Source organism: Antechinus flavipes, chromosome 1, assembly GCF_016432865.1.
Source record: "Antechinus flavipes isolate AdamAnt ecotype Samford, QLD, Australia chromosome 1, AdamAnt_v2, whole genome shotgun sequence".
NCBI classification, from domain to species: Eukaryota; Metazoa; Chordata; class Mammalia; order Dasyuromorphia; family Dasyuridae; genus Antechinus; species Antechinus flavipes.
In genome coordinates, this window is record NC_067398.1 from 235,089,297 (window position 1) to 235,109,754 (window position 20,458).

Here is a 20,458-nt window from a genome sequence, read left to right on the forward strand (position 1 = left end):
ATGTATTCAAATTTACAAGACTAAAAGCAAATGATTAAATTCATAAATGATTAAAAGATATAAATAAGACATTTTCAAAAGAATGAATTCAAGTTGTCAATAAGCATATCTTAATATGCTTCAAATCATTAATAATTAGGAAAATAGAAATTAAAGCAATCAACATGCTTTCCATCAGAATGGAAAAAATAACAAAGGAGAAAAATGACAAATGTTGGAGGGGCATATTACTTTCCTTTTGGTGGAGTTATGAATTGGTTGAAGCCATTCTGAAAAGCAATTTAGAACTGTGTCTCTAAACTACTATAATGTTGGTACTCTTTGATCTAAACAATGCTACTATGAAGTCTACACTTTAAAAAGATCAAAGAAAAAGGAAAAGGACATCTTGTTGGTTAATAATATGGGAGTTTAAGAATTTCCTCTGATCCTAAAAACTTCTCAAATATAGAAATGATATGCAAGCAAATAGATAAAGCTATCATCATCATCTAGGACACTAATCCCTTCCCCACCCCCTTTTTTTTTCTTGAAGTTTTATTGATATCTTTTTTTTATATAAGCCATTTTCAGACATATCTTCCTCCTATCCTTCAATCAATTAGCCTTCCCATGTAACAAAGAAGAGCAATTAAGCAAAATCAATACAGCATCTTCTAACATTTTATGCAACATTTATACCTATAATATCCTCATCCAAGAAAAAAGAAAAAGGCATTTATAGCTTGTTTAATTTCATTTATAATTCTGAGTTGTTTAAGTTACCCATTTCTTATCTTGTGTATCTTATTTTTTTTGTAGAATAATCATATTTTTTGATAAAAAATACTTGAATGAAACCCAACAAATTCTTTTCTGCTATCATTTAGTCATTATTCTGTTTAGCTGACAATCTCTTGACTCTTTCTTCAGCAATTATAAGGCAGATACCCTTACCTCTGGGAAGAGAAATCCAAGGTTTATTACCTTTGTCGATAACAAAAATGTTCAAGAGTCTACTGGCAAAACTATTGCCATTGGCATCTTTTACATGGACAAAGATCAAAAGAGTCAGGAAGTTTCTCACTGTTTATGATCACACTGATTCAGCCCAAGTTAGCTCCACTGGTCACTAGACATTTATTTACCAATATCAAACTTGATAAAATCAGTGATCTTGCCAGCTTTTAGAACAATCTATGAAATTCACTTTGATGAGAGATCTGGGTAATGAAAAAATGAGCATCATGGGTCACCACTTGCAGAATACCTTTCTACCCCTATAGATTTTTCTCACTTTGCACAATTTATATTTAGCCTTTTCATTAGTATATGATGGACAGCAAAACAAGAAGGAAATGTTCATTTATTTTCTCAGTGTTCATGGCAACCATAAAGCCAGTAGGCTATGTAATATCACTGTGGACCTTACCATCAATCTTGATGAATTGCTGCATGCAGATCTTCTTTACTTCATATCCATTCAGGGCATTTCTATTTCTATTTCCATCAAGATGATGAGTAGGATATATTCTCTCAGCTTGTGGGGACCTGTAGATGCTGTTGAGTAAAAATTCTAGTTAACTTATCCAGCATCCAGTACTTTGGAGATGCCCCATACTTCAGATATTTATTGGAATCATGAGCCATGATTTTGCTGTATCTGAGATAAAGAGGAAATTTACTAAACTGTAGGGTCAGAGGCTCTGAATATTTATAAGTTGTGTATATTTGTATTTGGCCACTTTATCCCTCTAGACCTCAGCATCTTTTTCAGCAACAACACTAGCCAGTCCCAGAGCTATGTGAGAAAAGATATCTAGTATACTAATAATACTGATGTTGTAAAGACCCAATGAATAATCTCCAACTTCTCATATGATCATTGATGATCAGGGCTGAACGAGGTGATCCAGAGTTTTGCAATATCAGGCAACTATTCCATGTTCTCCTAAGAGAACATAGAATCAAATCAGAATTTTCCTGAATGATTTTAAAAGAGAAAGAATTATGAGAGCAGAATTTATTAGCAAAAAAAATAATAATAACAATATAGAAAAATTTTAATCCATATAGCAAATCTCACTAAATAACCAAAAGAGAGAATAAACTGATTAGGGATGCAAATATACAGAATCTTGTGCCCAAAAGAGTAATGCCATCCCCACCCAAATATCCAGCTTAACACAAGGTCCACTTTCCAAACTCTTTTCTCACATATGTCACTGATGAGTGTTGATATGATTCACAAAAACATGTATACATCAGCAAAAGTCTTCTATCTTCTACTAAAAGTCCTTACCTCAAAGCATAGAGTTTTTGATTATTTGATCCGATGTTTTCCAGGACCCAGATCAACTGGCCACACCTAGTATCACTGCCCAGGAACTAATATAGATCAAGATCTTCTCTGCTCCATTCTTCAAGGTGTTCTTACAAGTGAACCATATAGATGTATGGGGTAAAGCAAATGTTGGTTGCTGTCCCAAGCAGTAGTACCAAGCACCCATCCAATATGTCAGTCTGTTGTACTCTTTTATCTTACCCTCCATACCCTACTCAAAGTCAGGCCACTCATCCTCTAGGAATTTTGATCTTTCTTCCTGTTCATTTCTCATCTTTAAATATTTGTTACTTCTTCTCCCTTGGAGGAAAGGAAAGAAAACTTATCCCTTTTAGGTATAAGCAGATAACCAATTCAACCCCTAGTTTTGGAATCAGAATATACTGCATATTCCTGTCTAGTCTTGAAGATATTTATCTTATACTGTATGTTAATTCCCTGGTAAGAAAGTAAAATTCAACTATTATTTCATATTTCCTGTTTTTCTTCAAATTTGATTCTGTTCATTAATAACTATGGCTTTTAAAAGTTTGTTCAAGTGAAATAAAATTAAAAAAAAACACAAAATCATTAACAGACCATGCAGATCTTAGTCTGAAAGTTATATTACTCAGCAAGTTGTCATGATGATATCAAATGAGAAAAAAACCTCAAAACCTCTATCTTTTTCGAGTCTGTCTCCTACCCCTTCTCTGGCTGAGTTTGTCCCAGTTTATATGCAGTATACCGAGTATAAGCCAAACATTATATCACTGGGGAACTATTATTTGTTGTAAGATTAATTCAATTATACTGAACTTGAAAACTATTAATCACCGTGCTAAATAGATAATCATTGTCTTATCAATTCCACTGAGTTAACATCTTGTTGTAAAAATCCTTGTTTTAAGTACATTTCTCCAGAGTTCTAGCCCATTATAAGAAGGTGTCATTGGACACAGAATTGTTATTTAATTAATGAAAATAAATTCACTGAAGGGACTTAGTTCTCATGCAACCCAGCTTTCATATAAAAGAAAACTAGCTATATGTCTATGTTCCCACATCTCTCATTATAATTTGAATAAATCAACAGTTGGAAGCACACTTTCCTTTAGCATAGTTTATAAAATCAAATGGTATTCCATTCATGTCTTAAATTAAAAATTCGCTATATATTTGCTGAAAATAAAACTACTCTAATTTCCTAAACACCAAAGCTCAAAAGAACATAAGGCTACAGAATCTTGAAAAAGTATTTCTAGTAATAATCATTCACATTTGCACAATATTTCAGGCTTATAAAGCTTTATAAGCCTGAAATGCTTTATAAGCATTTTCTTCATGATCTTTTGAGGTTGTTGTTCTCCCCATTTTTACTAAGGCTTCAGAAAAGACTGAGGATCAGAAAAATTTAGAGTCTTGCATAATATTACATAGTTTAATGCTCTCTCATCATTCTGGATTCTTGGATTTTATGATACTGTTTGGCCTTCTTTTGATTAAACATCATCCATATTCTCCTACTGAGTGTAGATTATTTCATAGCTCTCTCTCTCTCTCTACTTCTCTCTTTTTCTGTATGTGTCTGTTTCCTCCTATGTAAAAAAGATGATTATATTTACAAAAAGAGAGAGAAAGAGATAATGTAAAGTATTTTAAGATTCTAAAGCACTGTATAGCTCTCTCCATTTCTATTTTCCTCACTTGTGCTATTATAGTAAAGTTCCTATTTTGTCTCTCGACTTCTAGCCTCTCCCTTTTCTAATCAATCATCCACCTAGCCCCCAAATTAACATTTGTAAGGCACAGAGTATGCCATACAAGTCTCCCGTGCAAAAACTTTCTATAAATTCCTATTGCCTCTAGGATAAAAGTAAAAAAATCTTTTGCCTGATTACACAATTCACCCCTACTTTTCCAGACTGATTTCCCTTTATTGAGGTTGGGAAGGGACTCCAAAAGGTCTGGGTCACAGACTGGTGTCATGAGGTATCTCAAAAGAATTTGCAAGCTTGAACCCTATCCAAGTCAAGGGGCAAAATTTATTGTAATTGCAAAGCCAATTGAAGCAGGCTAAAGTCCAGAAGATTTAGCAAGGAATTTGAAGCAAGTAGACACATTTATCTAGTTCTTCATGTTATAGATATGCTAATTTTATGGCCTAGGGGTAGAATTAAGGAATGGTCTCAAGAATTTGGTTATCACGGACCAACATCACTACAATGATCAATATCACTACAAACAATGTTTGTAAGACTATTTATTCTAAGGCCAGAAGACCTGAAATCATTGACAGACAAGATTGTTAGAACAATAGTCTCAGGATCACTAATGTATCTTCCCTGAAGTCTAAGGGAGGAAATATTATTAATTCCTAGGCCAGAAGACTTTTATAATCATTGATTGAACAATGGCATTGTTAGATCAGGGGGTCTCAGCATCAGATTCCAAAGCCAAAAGATTTAGAATCACTGACAGATTGCTAAAACAGAAGCCCCCTAAAGTCAGGGGACCTTAAACTTATTGCTGACTCCCCTAGAAGCTATACATCACTTTCCTGAATGCCACATTGCATTCAAAATAGCCCTACTAGATCCCCAAAACATTCTACTTTCTGTCCCTATACCTTTGCATGGTCTATATACTAAGCCTAGAATACATTCTATATCCCTCTCTGATTCCTAGAATCTTGAAGAATTAGAATTAGAATTCCTTCAAGACTCAGCACAGGTTCCATCTTCTGAGTGAAGATTTTCCTCATCTTCCTAACATTTTTTAACATCTATCTCCCTTTGGAGAGAAGTGGGACAAAAATCAAAACAAAACTTTTAATTGTTTTTTTCCTCTAGAAATCAGAGTTGAGGTGCAAAGGAAAACATTTATGAGAAAAGATAGCACCTAATTCCTATCTTTAGAGGCTAGATTCCTTCAGATACAAGACTGGTCCAGAGCCAGAAAGCCCTGGAGAGGAAGAAAAGGGAGAGGAAGGAGAAGGAGAGGGAGAGAAAAAAAGGGAGTAGAAGAGAAAGGGTAAATGCACCAACTCTCCTGGGCCTAGCATTAGTCTTGTTTTTTTATAAAAACAAAACCCAATATATGTGAAAAGATATTTAAATTGTTCTTCATGTGTTTATATTCTTATTTTATTTACACAGACATGACAGCTGATCTTCCTAGAGAATGAAACATTTCTAAGTTCAAAGTTTTAGGGCTCTTAATTAGCCATCCACTCTAGATGGTTTTTAAAAATATTCTAATAGTAAATTAGAACATTTAAGAAACTTCTGCTAACAATAATGATATAGTAGAAATTCCAAGTTTTCTTGTCCTAGTGATCCACAAGGAGGAGAGGTGAAGAGCAAAGAAAAGGAAAAGTACTTACTTTTCTAAACCAATGCCTTCCTATCAAGGCACTAACCTTCAGACATCTTAGGAAAGTAACTCAGTTTTTGTTGACTTTTCCTGCCTGATTCTTTATCAATAGAGATGAAGAAAATATATGACCATGATATGGATTTTGAGTTTACTCTCTTTTCATATCAGGAAGCCCATCTGACTATTATCAGGCATTACCAAGTCCCTGACTATCCTGTTTGTATAGAGTGACTGTAAGGATGAAATCCATAATTCTAAGTATCTTTAAACAATCTTTGAGATATTGATTAGCATATCTTTAGATAGATCTGGGATCTAGTCCTCCAGATGGATTCGACCTGGCTCCTCCTTGATCCCTCCCTCTGAGCTACCAAATTCTTCCCTGATAGTTTCCCTCCTCCCTACTGCCCATGGTATATACTGTCTTGGCTGAATCTCTTTTGGGTTAGCTCACCACTACATTTTAACTTGTAGTGTCTTTCCTTTCCTCCCTCCCCCTTCTCTTCTCCCTCCCACCCCATGCTTTATGGTGTCTTTCTCCTTGCTATAGCTAATCAACTCTTTCATGGTGCTAAACTCCTCTATGGATTTAGCCTGCTAGTCAATGGTGTATTCACACTTCATGGTATATTCCTTTGATGGATTCTTCCACCTCCTTCACAGCTGCTGTTGTGAAAGGGATAATTAAGCACATATATCTGAAATGCACCTAGAGTTGAAAGAAGTAGTTGACTGTATCTGCCTGAGAAAGATCTCAGTGCATAATGCAATCTCCCTGTAAAGCCTATACTATTTAGAAAGTGATCAGAAGAGATGTTCTGGATTCCTAAGTTATCTTTAGTGGACTGGCTACTGACTCACTGATATATTTTTCTGAGTGGTGAATTCCTTGATTTTCTCCAAGAAATGATCTAGAATAAAAACTGAGCTTCTGGGTTTTTTGCCCAGAATGCAGATAAGAATTTTATAATCTCAGGTGAAGAAATCTGCAAGCAATTGGGAAATGATTTCTTTGACTGCATCAATGTTATTTATATTATTTAATATTTTAATATTACAAGATGGCTTGTGCATAAGTCAATGAAGCACACTGTTAATGAAATAAAAAGGAATTTTCTTCTGGATGGGGGCTGAGCCAAGATTAGATTGAATAATATACATACAACCCTTATCCCCCAATCTCTAGATCAATGCAAAGAATGATATAACCCATTAAAGGGATGGAATTAAAATCGAAAGTCTGAAAATTAGAGAGTCAAAGATAACAGGTACTCTAAAGTAGCATAATGAACATTACAAATGGAAATGATCACTTAATTGACAGTCTTTACTACTGAATGAAATCAGGCACTGATCATAAGACCTCCCTTTTCCCAGATAATATGACCTTATAAAAACCATAAATCACTGAGAAACAATATCTTTTCTTTGTTGATAATCACTTTACAAGAGAAAATTACACTTGAAATTTATAAAAATGTAAGGAATTGGAAGCAGAGATAAATAGAGGTCCATGAAGGAATAATATGTTAGAGATAGATATGAAATGCATATTTACATAACATATTTACATAACAGTTTCCAGATAATGCCAAGGCAAGGCTCCCATGTGCTCTTATTAAGATCATGGTCACATAATCATGTGATTATTTTAGTCATATCAATATTACTTTATAAGTATGAGTATGAAAATAATAAAATAAATAATATAAATGTAGTGGGAAATGAGCAATACACATATGAATTCAAATTAACATGCAGACAGCTATATTGTAAAAGCATGTGCCACAGGCAAAATGTGAACCAGTGATTTTCAGCCTACTTAACTACAACATGGTATATCTAAGTTATTATCAAAGATGAAAGCAACATAATTTAGCAACATTCCACAGGAAGTATAAGTTGTAAGACAACATTCTTATTATTGGTATGACCAGTTATGTTTATAGTTTTCCTACTATTAGGCTTACCCCACTTTCCTAGAATAAATCCAATCTGGAATATGACATTTGTGATAATATTGCCATAATCTCTTTTATTTAAAAAATGTACATTAATATTCAGGAAATTGGTCTGTAGTTTTCTTTTTTTCAGTTTTGCTTTCCCTGTTTTATGTATCAAAATCATATTTGTGTCATGAACAAATTTCATAGGGTTCCTTCTTTACCAATTTTTTAAAAGTAGTTTACATAGTATTGGAATTATTCTTTAAATGTTTGGTAGAATTCATTTGTAAATTTATTTGATATGGGCTTTTTTTCCTTTATGGCTTTCATTTATGACTTGTTCAATTTCTTTCTTTCTGCCCTTTTATTATTTATTTTTATAGGATAGGATTGTTAGGCTTTCACGTTCATCTTCTGTTAATTTGGGGGTTTATATTTTTAGAAACATTCATTCCTATTAGTTAAGTTGTCAAATTTATTGGGCAAAATAGCTTTTAGTATTAGTTTTAATTTCATCTTCACTGGTTGTCCATTTACAATTTCCATTTTTTGATGCTGGTAATTTGTTTTCTTATTTCATTTTTAAATCATCTGTTAATGGTTTTATCTTTTTACCTCATCCTTCATAAAACCACTTCCTAGTTTTTGTGATTAGTTCAATGGATTTTTTTCTTTGTATTTAATTTATCTCTTCTCTTCATTTTCAGGTTTTCAAACTTATTTAATTGGGTGTTTTAAAAAAGTTTCTTGTTTTTCTAGGATTTTTTTTTAATTGTATGCTCAATTCATTGAGCTGCTCTTTCTCTCTTTTACTGATGTAAGCATTTAGAAATATAAAATTTCCTCTAAGTATGTTTTGTATTCATCCCACAAATTTTGGCATGTTGTCTCATTGTTATCATTATTTTTTAAATGAAATTAGTAATTGTTTCTATGATTTGTTCCTTCACCTAATTATTTTGGATTAGATTATTTAGTTTCAATCAATTTTTAATCTATGCTTCCTAGGACCTTTACTGAATGTAAATTTTTTTGTGCTATGTTCTAAAAGTAATACATTTAATTGTTCTGCTTTTCTCTACTTGTTTGTGAGATTTTTAATTCCTTTAGGGCAGTATTTTTGATGAAATGCACAAATAGAAAAGCCAGCCAAGGTGATGAATAAAAATGATCAATACAATTCAGCTATATTCCATAATCACTCCTCAAACATCTCCAAAACAGAGTAGATGAAATCCTGATTAGGAAATCTAAGAACAAAATCACAGATTACCTAGGTTGGTTTAGGGAGACAGATAAAGAGAAGTCTGCAGCGAAGAGGGGCAAGGTCTAACCGGGAACTTATTGTGAACAGTGCACGATAGGGACTGAATGAGAGCTCACCCATGGCTATGTAGAAGGGCAAAAAAGAGGACACAGATTTGTCATACAGAGGCTGTAGGAAGCATGAATAGATAGAAAATTCCAACACTGTCATTCACACTCTAGGCTACAGATATACAGATATATATACACACACAGATATACAGATTATACCCAAACTGAGGTCAGGAACTTGCAGAGCTCAGACAAAAAGAAGTGTTCAGATTTTTACCTGGATTACACTCCGTGGAAATACTAAAATCTTGCAGCTTCCTGATCTTAGTTGTGCTTGAGGTACTCAACATTCAGTGCCATAATAAAATAGTAATAAGATCCAGAGGATACAAAACAGAACAAAGCATGACCCAGACATTCCCTCCAGAAGTTGGTCCCTAACATCAAGTCTAAAGTCAAGAAGTAAGGCTAAAAGAATAAGTAAATAAAAATTTCACCATTAAGAGTTATTATAATGAAAAGGATACTCAAGACAAACTCAATGGAATAGAAATGACTCCAGACAATTATAAGTAAAACTTCAAAAAAATAAAACAAAACAAAACCCAGAGCTTGGTTAAAAATTCAACTAAAATTGTTGGAAGAAATGAAAGGAGGTTTTTTTGTTTTTTTGTTTTTAAGTTTAAATGATTTTTAAAATGAAAGAGAGGGTTGGGGAAACAATTGGAAAAGAAATTAGAAACCTGGAAGGGGGGAGGAGGGGAAATGGAAAAGAAATAAAAATCTGGAATTGGAAAAAGAATAAAAAGCTTGGCATAAAAGGTACAAAACACTATCCAATCAATATACTCCTTAAAAATTACAAAGGACCAAATAATGATTCTATGAGACATGAAATGTTGAAAAAAGTCACATGACTGAAAAAAAGAGTAGAAAATGTAAAGTATTTCATATCAAAACAATCAAAAAGAGATAATTTAAGGATCACTGAATGACTTGAGAATCAAGATCCCTCTTCCCATACGGCTTAAATAGTATATTTCAAGAAAATTGCCTGATTCTCTTAGAATTGGAGGACAAAGTAAAGGTAAAATCTATTGATCATTTGAAAGCACCCCCCAAACTAAGCCTTAAAGGAGCTCAAAACTATAGCTTCAAACTAAAGCTTCAAGATAGGAGAAAAAATCTGCAAGCAGATCTCAATCACAAAGAAATTGTAGTCAGGATCATATAAGATTTAGCAGCCAACACTTCCAAAAAGTAAAGATCTTAGAACAAGATATTATAGAAGGCAAAAGACATAGACATGCAATGAAGAATTATTTACTCAGTAAAAGTTAATATAATCCTTACAGTTGGGGGGATGGGGGGTGGGAGGAATGACTCTTTGATGAAATAGAAGACTTTCAATCATTTCTGATGAAATGATAATAATAGTAGTACACATTTATATAGTTTTAAGTTTTATAAACATGGATCAGTGGAATAAATTAGGCAAACAAGACACAGTTGTAATTGACCATAGTAATCTAAAACAGAAAGATCCAAGTTTTTAGAACAAAAACTCATTATTTGAAAAAAATTGTTGGGAAAGCTGGAAAACAGTATGTCAGAAACTAGGTGTAGACCAATATCTCAAATTGTATACCAAGAGAAAGTCAAAATAGGCACATGATTTACACATATAGGGTAATACCATAAGCAAATTAGGAGATCATGGAATTGTTATCTGTCATATCCTAATGGATAAGGTAAGAATTTAGGTCTGAAGGGGTGAAACCTGAAACTGTCCCCTGACTCTTGGGTGGGTGGGGAAGCCATGAGGGTGAGCTCTGAAACTCTCCTGACAGAGACCCACCCTTCGGGGCAGTTAAGTGGTTTCATCAAGATTAGTCGAGAACTTAAGTGGATCTGATCTGGAGATCTGGATCTGATATTTCAATTGAATGGATTAGCTCAGGACTGCTCCCAGTAGCTCAAACTTAAGTGGGCTCACTCAACTGGAAATCTAGGACTGAGGGGTGACAATATTGAAGGAATCTCATTCAATAGAAGCCCTACCCCCAGACTGCCAATAAAATGACCGTTTTGAACTCCAAATCTTTGTAAAAGTCTGAAGTAGGAATTATGCTTTGCCAAGAAACCTCTCCTCTTGGCACAGCTGCCTACCAGGGTGAAAATACCCTCTTCTCAGGGATAACCTCTATTTCTCTGACAGGTCCTTGCCACTAAGAAATCTTATCTTCCTAGCAAAGCTGGTTTCTCAGTGTCAACAATAAACTTCCCCATTGTCATTCAGACTTTTCGTATTTGTGAATTCTTTCACATTGGACCTCCGTGGAACAGAGGGGATTCCCACAACTCTCTGCACTGCCACTAGTTGCATCAGGACCAAAGAAAATAGAGGTCAATTTGCAATAAAGATAATTTTGATTATATAAAATTAAAACTTTTTGCACAAATAAAACAATACAACCAAAATTGAAAGAAAAGCAGAAAAACTTTATCTGAATAAAATAAAAGTTCTGATTTCTCAAACCTATAGGGAATTGAATCAAATTTATAAAAATACAAGTCACTGCCTACTTGATAAATGGTCAAAGGATATGAACAGGTAGTTTTCAGATATAGAAATCAAAGCTATCTATAATCCTATGAAAAAATGCTCTAAATCATTTTGATTAGAGAAATGCAAACTAAAACAACTCAGATACTACCTCACACTTATCAGATTGGCTAAGATGACAATAAAGAAAAATGATAAATGTTAGAGAGGATGTGAGAAATCTGGGACACTAATGCACTGTTTGTGGAACTATGAACTGGTTCAATTGTGTGTGTGTGTGTACATGCATGCGTGTAAGATCTATTTGTATAAAAATATTTATAGAAATCCTTTTTCTGGGGCAGCTAGATGGCACAGTGGATAGAGCACCAGCCCTGAAGTCAGGAGGACCTGAGTTCAAATCTGACCTCAGACATTTAATACTTCCTGGCTGCGTGACCCTGGGCAAGTCACTTAACCCCAATTGCCTCAGCAAAACAATAAATAAATAAATAAATCCTTTTTCTGGTGGCTAAAAATTAGAAACCAAAGGAATATCCATGATATGGGGAATGGTTAAACAAGCTGTGGTATATGATTGTGTTGGAATATTATTGAATTATAAGCAATGACAAGCAGGAGGATTTCAGAAAAACTTGGAAAGACTTAAATGAACTGATGAATAGTGAAATGACTAGTACCAGGAGAACATTATATGCAATAATTGCAATATTATATGATGAAGGACTGTGAATATCTTAGCTATTCTCAGTAATACAATGACTCAAGATAACCCAAAAGGACTAATTATGAAGCATACTATCCAACTAAAGAGACAATGATATTATTCGAATATAACTTTCATTTTCTTTTATTAGAGTCTTCTGGATAAAATGATTAATATAGAAATATTTTACATGATTACACATGTGTAACCTATATGATTGCTTACCATTTCAGAGATGGGAGAGGGTGAAAAGAGAGAGAGGGATATGAATGGGACTGATTGAAGTATTTCTCAGTATTGAGACTAAATCACATGATCCCTATTCCCAGGTCTTGAACCCCAGGATGCAAGAAGTTAGTGAAGTTACAGGAAGTGAAGTGACCTGTAAGAAGCAGACAACATTGGTGATCTTTGGTCAAGGATGGTTACATCCTTTTACTCTATCCAATGAAAAGGCTTGAGTCTTTTGTTATTTAAGACTGAGAAGATGGAAGCATCCGGAGCACATGGCTGGAGTTGGGATGATTCCCAGGCCTGTGTCTGGCTCCTTCCCTGCAGAGATTAAATAAATGCTTTCTCTTTGTACCTGAAGATATCTCTGATTAGTTAATTTGGGAAAGGAGTCTAGCACCTGTACCACACAGAGGGAATTAAGAACTCAAAACTTAAAAAAAAAAAAAGTAATTAAAATTTTTTTTTAAAGTTGGAATTGTTTTAATATGTAATGGAGGAAAATAAAATATGTTAAACAAAAAAGTGCTTTACAATTATCCCATTTTATTCATCTAGGGGCTTCATTATCCCTGTTTTACAAATGAGGAAACTAAGACAGAACTTAAATGAATTGTGCAGCATTACACAACTAATAAATACCTGAATCTGGATTTTGAACTCAAATCTTTCTAAATGCAGATATGGCACTCTTGCCTACAGTGTCATCTAGCTATCTCGGTGAAAATACCAGATCCGAATAAAACCTTAGGATACAAGAATCCAGGGAAATATAAAAATAACATTAAAGGCATAAATATAAACAAGCAATAATAGGGATTTTGAGAAATGCATGAACATGTGGTTTCCACAGTTATGAAAATTAAATTGGATATATGAAACAAATTGAAACCCACAATGATATCAAAGAATAATCAAGGGTGAAAGTTTTAAGGTTTTAGACTTGAATAGGAGTCCTCTGAACTTTGCCTGCTTAAGAAAGTAAACTCCTTGGGAACAGGGGCTGGGTTTTGTAATCAAGGGTGGTGGCTCGAAATTTGAAAAGAATTTTTTGTTATAAGTAACTTTCCCTAATTTTCTACTGTTATCTACCTCTTTTAGAGTGAAGCTCCTTAGGGGCAGGAACTGATTATGTAATAATGAGGGGGGGGCGGTTAAAATTAGGATAAAGGAAGCCTGTAAGCTTCCACATTCTGAAATTCCAGGCTTCCTGAGCCAGAGCTTGGACTTTGTGCCTTTTTGCTAGAAAGAAAAAAGACTTTAGGGGCAGCTAGTGGACAGAGTACCAGCCCTGAAGTTAGGAGGACCTAACTTCAAATGTGACTTCAAACACTTAATACTTCCTAGCTGTGTGACCCTGAGCAAATCACTTAACCCCAATTGCCTCAATAAAAAATAAAAATAAAGACTTTCTGATCTCAAACGCCAAACTTTTCATTCAGGTGCTCCTAATTCCACACAAAGTGAATGGGATGAACTCATACATAGATAGCTAATGGGTATGAAAGTTGATTCTAACAATATGTTAATGACAAGTTCACTTGAAATGTAAAAGACTCACTAGCAAATTCTATTATGCTTCACCAGAAGTAAATAAGTAAATCATGATCTCAAAGTGACCATAAAATTAGACAATTAAAAGTGATAAACAGGGAAATTACATTTGCAAAATGTTACCAAAAACAGTAAATTAATATCAATACTAAAATATGCCTATCAAATGGAGTAACATCTAAATATTTAAAGAAAAAGTTGGAGTTACAGAAATAGTGAGAACCTTCAGCATATCCTTTCCAAATCTAGATAAATCTAATAAAAATAAATAAGAAAGTCCTTAGGGAAATTTTTATATCTCTGAATATTTTCATCAATAAAATAACAGATGAGTGAATCTTGAGAATGCAACTTTAAAACTCCTAAAAAAATTAACAAATTAAAAACCCCAATTATACACCAAAGTATGAATCTTGAAAATCAAAAAAAGAGGTGTTTTTTTTAATGGAAAGAAAAAACACACATTGAATTAATAAATAAAACTAGAAGCTATTGGTAGGGGGGCGGGGATCAAATAGACAAACCAATCCTAAATAAATATTTTTTAAAAGAAAACTAAATTTTTAGTTCCAAAAATGGATAAAAGAAAATTCCCAATAAATAAAAGAAAAAATAAAAGAAATTATTAGAAATATTTTTGCCCAGTTATATGTGGAAGAAACAAAATACCTTACCAAAAACTCCACTTGATGAGGTTTAGATTTGGGGAACCCAAATGAAATTAGGGTTTCTGGTGGTCAGGGAATTAAATGAGATCTAATGGCAGCACAAGGGTAGGGAGTTCGGGGATTCCCTTCTGGCGGCACAGAGATCCTCTGTAAAGGAATTTACAGACCCAAAAACCAAGGTTAATAAAAGAAGTTTATTATGGGGATTGGAAGTAAGGTTAAAGTCTAGTTAAGGAAATAGGGTAAAGAGAAGATAGCACTGGAAACAATATTCCAGGGGCAGAAAGATCCTGGCTGTAAAGGGGGACTGCCCTGGTCCATCTGCAAAAGCCTTAGTTGATGGAAGCTCATTATATTACTTGTCTTGGTGGGGGTTGGGAAGCCCCAGCAGATCATCAGAATGAGGACTGGGATGGCCCAAGTTGGCTCAAATCCAATTGGAACTGGGACAAACAAAATAGGGATCTCCTATTGGAATTCAAAGGGATGCTTTTGACCAGGATTTGTGAATCAAAGGTGCAGGCTTCCTGAGCTGATAATGCATCAGCCTGGAGGGGCTGGGAATAATCTTAATCACAAATCAATCTGAAAGGAATCACAAATCAGTTTCTTAAAAGGACCACAACCCGCTTCATACTAACTCACTGATAAATTCAGGAATTGCATGAATGGGTACCTAGGTTAGCAGATATACATTTGAAACTGCAAAGGCAATGCTTTTATTTCCTATGCTGAAGCACAATTCCCTCCCCCATTTCTCCATTAATTGGGTGTTACAGAAATTACAGAATGTGAATCTTTAGCTTTCATCATAGAGCCAGTGACTGCCCCAAGGAGTTTACATTTCTGTGGAGGAAGAATGGGAAAAGTCCAAAGGGACTTTTTCAAATCTAAGACCACCACCCTGATCACATTCTTTGATGTCCTTATGAGTTTCAATTTTCTAATTTAAGTTTTATTTCTACAATTTGATTTTCATAATTCTGGGTAATTCATAATCCCCATCTAATTCTCACATATGACAATAAAACTGATAAACCAAATGAAATAGATGAATATTTTTTAAAATATAAAATGTTCAGGTTAATAGAACCAGAAGTAAACCTCCAAATTAAAAAAAAAAAAAAATCAGACAAGTCATGAATGAATTCTCATAGGAAAATAATCCAGGACCAGATTGACTTAAAAGTGAATTCTATTAAACATTTCAAAGACAATTCCAATTGTACATTAGCTGAGAAAAAAAAAAAAGAAAAAATAGGAAAAGATGAGCCCCTATCAAATTCTTCACCATACAAATATTTCCATGATACTGAATTCAAGGAATATTAAAACAAAGAAAGAAAACTGTAGATTAATATACTTAATGAATATTGATATAAAAATTGTAAGATATTCTCAATGAAATTGCAGCAAGATATCTTAATGTTATGCCCTAAAGTCACATTAGATTTATTAGGGTAAGTTCAATATTAAGAAAACTATCATAATAATTAAAAGAACAACAAAATTGCTCATCAACAGATGCAGAAAAAGCTTTGGACAAGACATACATTCTTCTTTAAAAATAACAATAACAACAATAAATATAAAAGGGAAGGAATTTCTTTTTTAAAAAATGGGTAAGGGAAAAATGCTTCATGCAACAAGGGTTACATTTTATCATGAATGATAAAATGTACAATTTTGCTTACATGAAGTTGAAAATAAAGTGGGTTTCCATCAACTGGGGAAAAAAATAAACAAAATAACGATTGGAGACAGGGAAATGGAGGAGTATAAGGCAATAGTGCAGCTGGGCTCCCACCCACAATTTCTCTAAACAGATCAAATCTTAACGAAAAAAATCCAGAAAAAAGTCACAGTGAGTTCTTTGTCTGACCCAGGTAGACATAAGGAGACAGAAAGATTTGCAGATACTAAATTTAGGGCTGAGATAGGATCATGATGTAAGGAGAACTTAAGTAGCAGGAAGAGGTTACACACCAGCACAAAAAAAGGTCCTACTCTACTGGAACATCCCCAAACCCACATGAGGGCACTGCAGTAAGGACGGGTACAACTTAGCAGCTTTGTCACCTACCCCGAGTTCTGAGTTTTAGATCCAGGGCAGTGTATAAAGGGGAACTGATCAGTATACAGAAAAAGAGGGAGGTTCAGAAGCTAACAGGTGTAGAGGCAATGGTGTGCTCAGGTGCAAAGCTGGAAATCTCACTTCCAGCATCTAGCTCAACCTGCAGACAAATAATCAATGCAAGAAACCCAGACCAAGGTAGGTTATAATTCTTCCTGAGCCAGCAATGTTTTCTAGTTGATTAGAAGTGGCTGATTAGAAAAAAAAAAGTCTAGCCGTAGTCTACTCTTGTACAGACCCAAATCCAGGTAATAAAGGACTTCCAGAGCTCAGACCAGGGGAGCCATAATCAGACTTGGCCTGGATAACACCCTTTTGAGAGGACTGAAAGCTTGCAAAATCCTGGCCTGTACCTGAGATCTTAAAAATAATGACACTAGGGTCCCAAGAAAGTAACAGAACTTGAATCAGAACTTCTTCCCAGAAGTGTGGTAGAGTCTAGCTTTGGCACCAAATCCAAAGTCAGGGAGTAGACTGGAGGAAAGGGCAAATAAAAAACCACACAGTGATAAGGGACTAAACAGAAATAAATATTCAAATATGGGGAGATGATACATATGTCTTTTCTGAACCTTGTCATCAAAAAAATTCATAAAAGAAATACAATACACAAGGTCTAGGAGGAGTTCTATTATGTTTCGATTATCTTAAGAAAAGAATGGAAAGAGAGGCAAGAAGAGGAATGCACTAAGAAAGAGGGAGAGAAGGGAAAAGAAGGCTAGGGGAAAATGACATATTATCAGAGTATGTACATATATATCTGTACAGACAGGAGGAGGAGGAGGTGGGAGGGAATGGCTGACACTTCAACCTCACTCTAATCTGAACTGGAAGGAAGAATATATACACAGAGCTGGGTACAAAAATCCATTTAGGTTATCAGAAAAATAGAAGGGAAGAGGAAAGAGGGAATTAGAGAGAGCATAGTCTAAAGGAATGATAAGTTCTAAGTAAAACAAACTAAGGATATATTAAAAATATTTATAACTTTGTCAAGAGGTAAAGAATGGGGATCTAAGAAAGTATAATATTGTTGAATGGATATGTATGGGTGTGTTTGATGAAATGGATGGAATGCTATTATGCTTAACTTTTATCAGCATATTGACCAATCAGAATTCAATAGTGCTAATGATGAAATAAATTATCCTCTGATAGAGAAGTAAAGGACTCAATGCAGAATAAGAACCCCCCAAAATATTTTTGGACATGGCCAAAATAGAAATTTATTTTGATTGATTATATATATATTTGATTGAATAATGGGTTTTATTTTTCTTATGTTCTCTCTCAACTGAAGGAAAATGTTAGGATAAAAGAGAAGATGAATCTTAACTGATTAAAAGAAAATATTCTTTGGAAAACATGCCATCGTGAAATTGACAGGCTGTGCTAATGAACTTCTCTGGGAAACCAAATTTTGACATAATGTTCCAGCAACTAGTGTATCAAAGATCTACAAATGTTGTATACATACCTTTGTTTTTTTGGCATCTCTCCTGGAGTTGTCAGACAGCAAAAAACATATTGACTATTCCTCAGGCCCTTCCAAAGCCATACTGGCTCTGAGATAAAGGACCATATAACCTGGAAAGCTTTTGTATGAGCAATGGACCAGTTCTCTACTCCCCTTGACAATTTATAAATCTCAGCTGGAATACAATCAGCACTAAGTGTTTTGCCACATGAAAGTAACTTAATAGCATTTAAAATCTCTTCAGTTGGAACTTCAGCTAGGAAGTGACTGATTTCAACCTGAGGTAAACAGTCAATGACTTCAGCATTGATTCATGATAGTCTGTTGAGAACGCTGTGGAAGTGTTCAGCCCATCTTTCTAAAATCATGTCCTTATCACAAGTCAATGTGGCTTCCTCAGCATTAAATAGTTGAGATGCACCATAGTCTTTGGCCCATATATAACCTTTAGGGAATCATAAAAGCACTTTAGATTGTTATTATCAACATAAAACCAAATTTCATCTTCCTTCTTACTGCATAAGAATATTGCTTCTCCTCAAGTTTCAGTTATATTTTATTTTTGATGGAATCAAATTCTACCTTCTTAGAGAGCAATGAATTATTCCAGTCTGTGAAATTCTCATTTTTTTTTATTTAGCAGCTTCTGAATTTCCCCATAATTTTTGCCAAACCAGTCTTGATGTTTGCAGGTGTTCTGCTCCAGATAAGCAAATGCAGTGCTGTACACTGCATCCCTGAAAGCTGCTCACTCCTTGTCTGCTTCACTGTTGCAACTATGTATTGGCTCAACTTAACCTCCAAATTAGTAGCAAACTGTTCCTTCTCAGACTGTTTACATTAATTCTTCTGATAATCTTTTTGCTTGAGGCCATCACTTTCATTGAATGTTATATTCAGCTTGGAGAAGATAAGTCTGTGATCAGTCCAGCAGTCTGCACGATACATTGCTTTTGTCATTCTCACACCCTATCTCTTCTCCTTATAATCACATAGTCAATTAAATGCCAGTGTTTGCTGTAAGGGTATATCCATGAAGTTTTATTGTATTTAGGTAAATGGAATAGTGTTTGTAATGAGAGGGTCATGAGATGCACAAGTCTTCAGTAGTAAGTAATCATTGCTTTTGCTCTTTCTAACTCCATTCCTCCCGAGGACTCTCTGCCATGTCTGATAGTCTGAGCCTAGTCTAGCATTAAAGTCACCCAGAATTTTAAGTCCTTTGGCACATTGATGATAAGGGTCTCCAGATATTCATAGTTTTTTTCTTTGACCTTAGCCAGGTTTGTTGTAGTAGGAGGATAGGCACTGCTAATAGTGATATAGTGTTTTCTTGTAAGCCTTTCATTTACTTAGTGAACAATGTCCTTAAGCTTCCTAATCACCAATGAAGAGAAATGAGGCTTCTTTCCATGCTTTTTAGTATAATGTTTTCAGCCATATTGTCAAACATTTTCAATGAAAACAAACATAAAGTCATCTACCACACTGATTGTAATTCTTTAACTGGAAACAGCTACAAGTCAAAACTAAAGTGGAGGGAGGAAGTGTTAGTGAATGATTTTTTTTTTGTTTGCAGATGTTTAAGTACTCAATTCCAGCCTCCAAAGCTGAGATTCAATAAGGTGTGGATAAATTCTTTTGGGCTGAACAATTAACACCAGGAAAACACCGGTACTCCATTCCAACACACCATCCATATGTGGAACCACGAGGCACAGCAAATGGCGAGTTTTGAATGCTGTGAATAAGTTCACTTACTTTGGCAGTATACTTTCCAAAGATGTACACACTGCTAGTGAGGTTGACACACATTGCCAGACCCAGCTCAGTGTTTGGGAGGCTCTGAAGCAAAGTGTGGGAGAGGAGATGTACTAAACTGATTACCAAATTGAAGATCTACAGAACCCTTGTGCTGACCTCGTTGTCATATGCCTGTGAAACCTGGACAATATCTCAGTGCCATGCCAGAAAACTGAATTGCTTCCATTTGAATTGTCTTAGGAAGTTTCTAAAGATCAATTGGCAGGATCAGCTATCAGACACAGAACCTTTCTCAAACTAAAGAGCTAAACATTCAAACATTACTGCATAGAACACAACTGTTGGACTGAACATTTTTCAGATGCTAAATATGAACTTGCCAAAGGACTATTTTATGGCAAGTGTTCACATGGTG

General features: G+C 34.6%; 1 pseudogene; it reads right to left on the minus strand.

Moving 5' to 3' along the window:
- Positions 1-865: 865 nt before the first annotated feature.
- On the minus strand, positions 866-1,629 carry LOC127545021 (40S ribosomal protein S4-like; annotated as a pseudogene).
- Positions 1,630-20,458: the final 18,829 nt, after the last annotated feature.